The following is a 6,891-nucleotide window of genomic DNA, read 5'->3' on the forward strand; positions in this document are numbered from 1 at the left end:
GCTGAGTACAAGCCTTTGGCTCTGATGATACAATTTTTTTGCCCTGTCTGGCACCTAGTCAATCGGGTGGTGTGACCCTGCGAACTGCCTGCTAAGGGATTGGTTATTACACTTGGCTACCAGTCCTTGATTTGCTTTTAGATATTGGAAAGATTTTGATTTCTGTCTTGTCCTCCAAAGGGCCTCATACATTAAGTCTCATCGGCAGGAGACGCTCATGACTTTTCACAGTGCACCCCTTTAAGAGGAAGGTGTGTTGGGGTTTGGGAAGGATGAAAGTGGGGAATTGCCTTCTTGTCTGGCTGAGGAAAGGTAGAGGTGATCAGGAAACCCAGAACTTTGAACATACAAGGTAGAGACTGTGCTACCCCAGCCCAGAACCTAAATCGACCACGGTGACAGGTTGGTTATTCTTGGTCTCCGGTGCAAAAACCACCAACAGTCATAAGCTATTGACTCAGATCTGTACCGTGAGCTGGGAAAGCCATTTGACCTAGCCGTGACATTCCAGGGCACAAAGAGTCACAAAGACAATGAGAATGTCAACAGCTCTGAACCATGACGGTACAAAGGTTTGCAGTATACACACACACCTGTCCTAACATACAAACCCAGAACCTTCTGGGCTGGATGGAACCATTGTCCAACAAACAAAAGGTCACTATTCTCAAAAGGGTTCCCATCCTGAGTTTCTAAAAAGCTGATTTTTGTTGTTTTGTTTTGTTTGAGGCAGAGTCTTACTTTCCTACTTACTCTCACTCTGTAGCCCAGGCTGGCCTAGAGCTCTGTAGCCCAGGCTGGCCTCTAACTCCTACCTCAGCCTCTGACGTATGGTGCCAAGATAACAGGAAGACACCACATGCTCTGCTTTCTTCCCCTGACTTCTGCTGTGCAGAGAAGATTTGGGGGACAGTGTGCATTTATTCCAGAAGCCGGGAGAAGAAAATTCTTCTGCATAAAACCACATCTTGACATAATTTAATCAGTCAAAAGGAATGTTAGTTTTTTTTTTCTTTTTTCTCAGCCAGAATTTCAAGTTGGGGTCTCAGGGCTTTGAAGAGACTTGGTTTGCTCAGTGCTGCAGGCTGTGGGGTGGCTGAGCTAGAATGTGGTGACTTAGGTGGGATGGGCAGGTTCAGTCCAGGTACAAGGTTGGCAACTTGTCAGAACGTGCAATCCTAAATATCTTGAAAGATTCCGTAGTGGTTGACAGAGGCAGGGGTCGAGGTAACATAGGGAACGACACCAGTGTGAGGTTTCTTTTAGGAAGGTGACATTTCTCCTTCCTTATTACTGTTTCTGAAAGTCGCAGTTGAACCAATCTGTGACATTTAAAGCCACTGAGTTACACACACAATATAAAATGGTGAAATTTGGGGTAGGACTGTTGTCCATCAGGAAAGTGAGAAGAAACTGATCATCCTCAGGAAAGACCGAGGTAATCTATTCTAAAATCCTAGCTGGGTGTGGTGGTCTTCAACATATTTAATACCAGCCCTCAACAGGCAGAGGCTGGTAGGTCTCTGTGAGTTCAAGGCCAGCCTGATCTACAAGGCGAATTCCAGGCCAGCCAGGGATATAGAGTGATACTTTTCTAAAATAATAATTACCAGTGGTAGTAATAATAAATCTTAAATATCTCAGAGCAATCCTTCTCTTCTTTTTCCCTTGCCTTCTCCTCCTCCTCCTCCTCCCCCTCATCAGTTCTAGAGATGGAGTCCAGAGTTCACACACGCTGAGCAAGTAACTCTGCCCCTGTTGTATATTCTCTTGTTCTGCAATAACTTTTTGTGTGTGTGTGTGTGTGTGTGTGTGTGTGTGTGTGTGTGTGTTTTGTTTTTAGACAGTGTTTCTCTGTAACTTCAGAGCCTGTTCTGGAACTCACTCTGTAGACCAGGCTGGCCTCAAACTCACAGAGATCCACCTGCCTCTGCCTCCTGAGTGCTGGGATTAAAGGCGTGCGCCACCACTGCCCAACCTGTAATAACTTTTAAAAGCAGTAAAAAGGCTCTCTCTATAAAACATACTCATCAGCTTTGAGACAAGAACACTGCCTGACAACCCAGTGGCACAAGAGAATCATGGATGGGCGCTAGGGAGAACCGAGAGCCAGAAACACCATACAGTACTGTCTGCCTTTCAGGTTCCGGGGGGAAGGGGAGTGGCCAGACCTCACTTAGGAAGGACTACAGCATTTTCATGAAGACCATCGATCAGGAAATGTCTACAGAGAGTCCTCTACTAAGGCAAGAATAAAGGAAGGTCAGTCAGGAAAAGGGAAAAAAGAGTCTGAGCATTCTGGAGTGTTCTCCCCACACCCCCAGCTGAGGACCCTACCAGGGTTTTGCGTTTGTGCTCCACCACTGAGCTAAACCCCAAACTGTCCTTTATTTAAAAAAAATATTGTTATTGTGTGTGGTGGGGGCGGGGGCGTGCTACAGTGTGCATACGGAGGTTAGAGGACAACGTTAGAACTGTCTCCTTCCATCCTTATGTGAGGCCTGGGGATTGAATTCCGTTCACCAAGCTTTGTGGGGCAAGCGCTTGGCTGGCTTAGGCATCTCTCTGGCCCTTCTTTCCTCTCTCTGCCTCTCCCTGCTGCAGCTTCCGCCCTTCTTGGCTGGGTCAAGAGGCAGCAGGACAACCCTCCATCTTCCACTAGCCAACTTGGAGCAGAGTCACAGAGTCGGCCAGCTGGCAGGAGAGAAGTTTGGGCATCTGTCTGGGAGAGAGTCGCCGGCCAGCTAGGAAAAGAGAGAATGCAATCGAGTCCAAGTGTGTGTCAATACAGGGCATATGTGTGTGAAGAGGACAGGGTGAGGTAATTATGAATGAAAGCAGCCCGGAAAACAGGAAATCCCCGCTGCACCCCAGGACTTCTACCCACATCGTCCACCACTCAGATTTGACGGCAAGATGCTCCCTTTCTCCAGTAGTTCCACACCCGCTTGCCAAGCGGTGTAGCTCTCTCCGGGGCCTGGTCCCCTGGCAGCTGCCTGGGCTCCCCCACGCTCAGGGCTCACTGTGTGTGCCAAGGTAAGACACCGAGAGGAAGGCTCCAGTTCCACTTTGGTGACTGGGGCAAGAAGCCCCAACCTGCACAAAGGTCTACACATACGTTCATCTGTGGTTGCTGACTGGGAGTGCTTTGAGGCAGCTCACAGGGAACTCTCTTCTGTCAGCATAGATTCTTTTGGTGCTCATTACCTACCTTGTGCAGGAGCCTCCACAGAATGGGACTCCCGAATTTCCCCTAAGCTGTTCATTAATCTATTGTTTTCAAACATCCATTAATTTCTTTTTCTTCTTTTTATAATATCATCAACCTTCTGTAGCCTTGACTCAAGCAACCTTGGATTGAGAATATTTACAAAGAAATTTTCTATAGTGAACAAGTATGGACTTCCTCCCAACCCCCGATATTATTCCCTAAAAGCAATACAGTATAGCTAATATTACTAACAGCATTCTCACTGCATTATATGATACGGGTGTGATCTATGTAGAGGACAGGTCTCATAACTAAATGAAAGTATTCAGAAGGAAGTGCAAACCTGCAAACCCATGGCATTTTACATAAGGGACTTGAGAACGTGCAGTTTCCGGTAGCTGCAGTGTCCTGAAACCAACTTTCCATGAATACCAAGAGGTGACAGCACTTTTCAAAGTAGAACTCTGGAAACGCTGGAGTCTCTAAACTTACCAAATTCACCCCTTCTCACTTTCCAAACTTCGGCACAGCTGGGTGTCACGGTGCTTGCCTGTAATCTCAGCACTCAGGTAGCTGAAGCAGAAGTCCAAAGCCAATCTGTGCCACATGGTTCCAGGCCAGTTTGGGCTACAGAGGAGGACTCAAAAATGAAACAAATAAAAATGCTGGTCAGAGTGGTTAACGTCTGTGATCCTGGCATTCAGGAGCAGAGGCAGGAGGATCCTGAGTCAAGGACAGCCTCAGCCCCAGAGAAAGCTTGAAGTCAGTCTGGGCTACACAGGGGACTGTCTGGGAGGAAGAGGAGAGAAGAGAGGAGGCATCTGGAAGAAATGGCTTACTTTCTTTTCTTCTTTGGTTTGTTTGTTCTATGGACAGGGTCCAGCAGGCTGCCTTTAACCTGAACTCTCAGCAGGCTTGCCTCTGAATCCTAAATGCTGGGATTACAGGGTGTACCACCGAGCTCAACTTTGAATTTCAATCGTCTAGTTGACAAGATTTTATAAATACTGATTAATTATTAAGCTTTAATTTTACTGCTATGAAGTTTTTGAAGCCAGCCAGGCATAGCGGTTCACACCTGCAATCCCAGTACTTAGGAAATGGAGGCAGGAAGGTCAGGAGTTCAAAGCCAGCCTCAGCCGCACAATGCATTTGAGGTTAACCTGAGTGAGCTCTGGGAGATTGTCTTTGCAAAGACAGAAGATAAAGTTCTGAGTTGGTGAGATGGTTCAGCAGTTAAGAACACTGGCTGCTCTTCCAGAGGACGGGTTTGATTCCCAGTACTTGCTGCCTGCAACTCTAGTGTTAGCGGAACTGAGGTCTTCTTCTGGCCTCTGAGGTCATCAGGCGCACGTGTGGGGTACAGACAAACATGCACATTAGATAAAACATACAGTGGAGAACAGTTGAAAAAGACACCGTGTTTGCCAGGCTAAGTGGCACACATGTTTAACCTTAGCATTCAAGAGGCAGAGGCGGCAGACAGATGTCTAAGAGTTGCGGTCAAGCTGATTACATAGTGAGTTCCAACCCAGCCAGGATATACAGCGAGACCCTGTCAAAAACAAACAAAAATCCCACAATACCAACTCCCGGCACCTGCTCAAACACATGTGTTTACACACACATACACAAAATCAAATAAACAAGATCCTTCCTTTTTCAACATAGATTTTTCCCCAACAATATCTAACTTGGTAGCCAAATTGGCTTCAAAAGCAAGATCCTCCTGCCTTGGCCTCCTGGAAAGACTATTGCAGACGATCTAAATTACATTTTTTTTTATTACGTGTGCGTGCATACATGTGTGTTGCAGGGTCACATGCGTGCCACAGAGAGCACATGGGAGTCAGAAGGCAACTTGAGGGAAGCAGTGTGTCCCAAGGACTGAATGCAGGTCATCAGGTTTTGTGACAGCGCTATCCCCGCTGAGCCGTTTCGCCAGACCCCTGCGCAGTTTTAAACCCTAGACCCCCTCCTCCACTGCACTGGGGAACAGGGGCCTATTGTGCTAGGGGCTGCCCCTGAGCTCACAGCGAGTTCTGATGAAGAAACTGAGGACTGGAGAAATGACTCACCTCAGCCCATGCTGGGTTACAACAGCACCAGATTCAGGACTGAGGCGACCGGCCCACATAGGCAGAGGGTGCCCTCTGACCGTCTTTCAGCGACTCCTCTGGGTCTCCTTTCCCCTGGTTCTGCACACCTTGCCATGGCCCTGCCTCCCACTCCCACCAGCATCTCGCTGTTTCATGCAGTGAAGGAAAAACAACACATGAGTTGGGGTGGAAAAACTGGGTCAAGACTTCAGGCAGGCGCAAGGGTGAATGTCTGCCCAGCCTGGCAAAGCCTTGGTCCAATACCCAGAACATCACGGGGTGGGGTGGGGGAATAAGGAGCTAAGGCAATAATTTACAATATATTAGTAAACTTTAATTTTTTTTTCTGAGATTATAACTGTAACAAATACCAGGAGGGGAAAATTTGGAAGATAAATTATCATCGTAATACCCAGAGAGGATCACTGTAAAAAGGTTTGACAAATCCTGATGCAGTTGGTGTACTGGTTCACACCTCTAACCCCAGTGTTTGGAGGCTGGGGCAGGGGGGGCTGATAGGAGTTCAAGGCCAGGCTATTCTATCTGGCGAATTTCTGACTGGTCTGGGCTGTAGAGTGAGATCCTGTCTTAAAACAAAACAAAACAAAAAAACAAAAAACAAAAAACGCAAACGACAACAACACAAACCTCAATAACAAATTTCATACCAAACAAAACAAACACATTAAGTATTTCAGCAGCTGTTCTTTTATTTCCAAAAAGTCATGAAAATATCTCGTTTACATAAAATGATTCATTTAGCAAACCATATAAGCACCTGCTATATATGCCCAGCATTGTTCTGGGTCGAGGTATGAAGCAATTTTCAGAACAATGCAAATCCTCATTCTCACAAAGCTACAATCTTGTGGGAGAAAGTAATCGACAAATAAATGTGAGATGGGTTTGGTGGCGTTGGGCATTCTGAAGACAAAGCAAAGCCAAGCAGGGGAGACGGAGAGGGGTTCTGGTGCTGATGTATAAGGGCTGTTTTGGAAGGCTGCTGTGAGGAATGGCGTTTAGGGTGTAGAGCAGAGTGAACCAAGCATCCACCCACTCACTTACCCAGTACTGACTGAGCATGTCTGACACTGAGGATCCAGCAGTAAGAGATCTTTACATTCTGGGTCACACGTCCTCCTTTTTAGGGCAGAAACTCTTGAGGGAGTTGTTTGGGGGAGTTTTTTTTTGTCTTTTATTTTCTTCCTTTTTTCCTTCCTCCCCCAACCCCTGTCCATTCCAGTTCAGGCTAAGCAGCGGAAGTTGGCCCCAAACTGCAGGCTCTCAGTCTTGGAAGAGTTGGGATTAGGATGTGACCCACGACACCTAGCTTCACACTCAGCTTCAAGTGACAGCCTGCCTCAGCCTCTCCGATTGCAGGAACTACGAGAGTGCGCACAGCTGAAGCCTTACTCTGTCCTACTAAATGGTTTGTAAACTGAAAATTTCAGGATAGGGGCCAGGAAGGACACCTATCCTTTGTATTCTTTTTCTTTTGTTGGAGACAGGGTCTCTATGTAGTTTTGGCTATCCTGGACCCTGCTATGTAGACCAGGTTGGCCTCAGACTCACAGAGGTCTG

The sequence above is a fragment of the Myodes glareolus genome, chromosome 25 (genome assembly GCF_982192425.1).
Source record: "Myodes glareolus chromosome 25, mMyoGla1.1, whole genome shotgun sequence".
Taxonomy (NCBI): Eukaryota; Metazoa; Chordata; class Mammalia; order Rodentia; family Cricetidae; genus Myodes; species Myodes glareolus.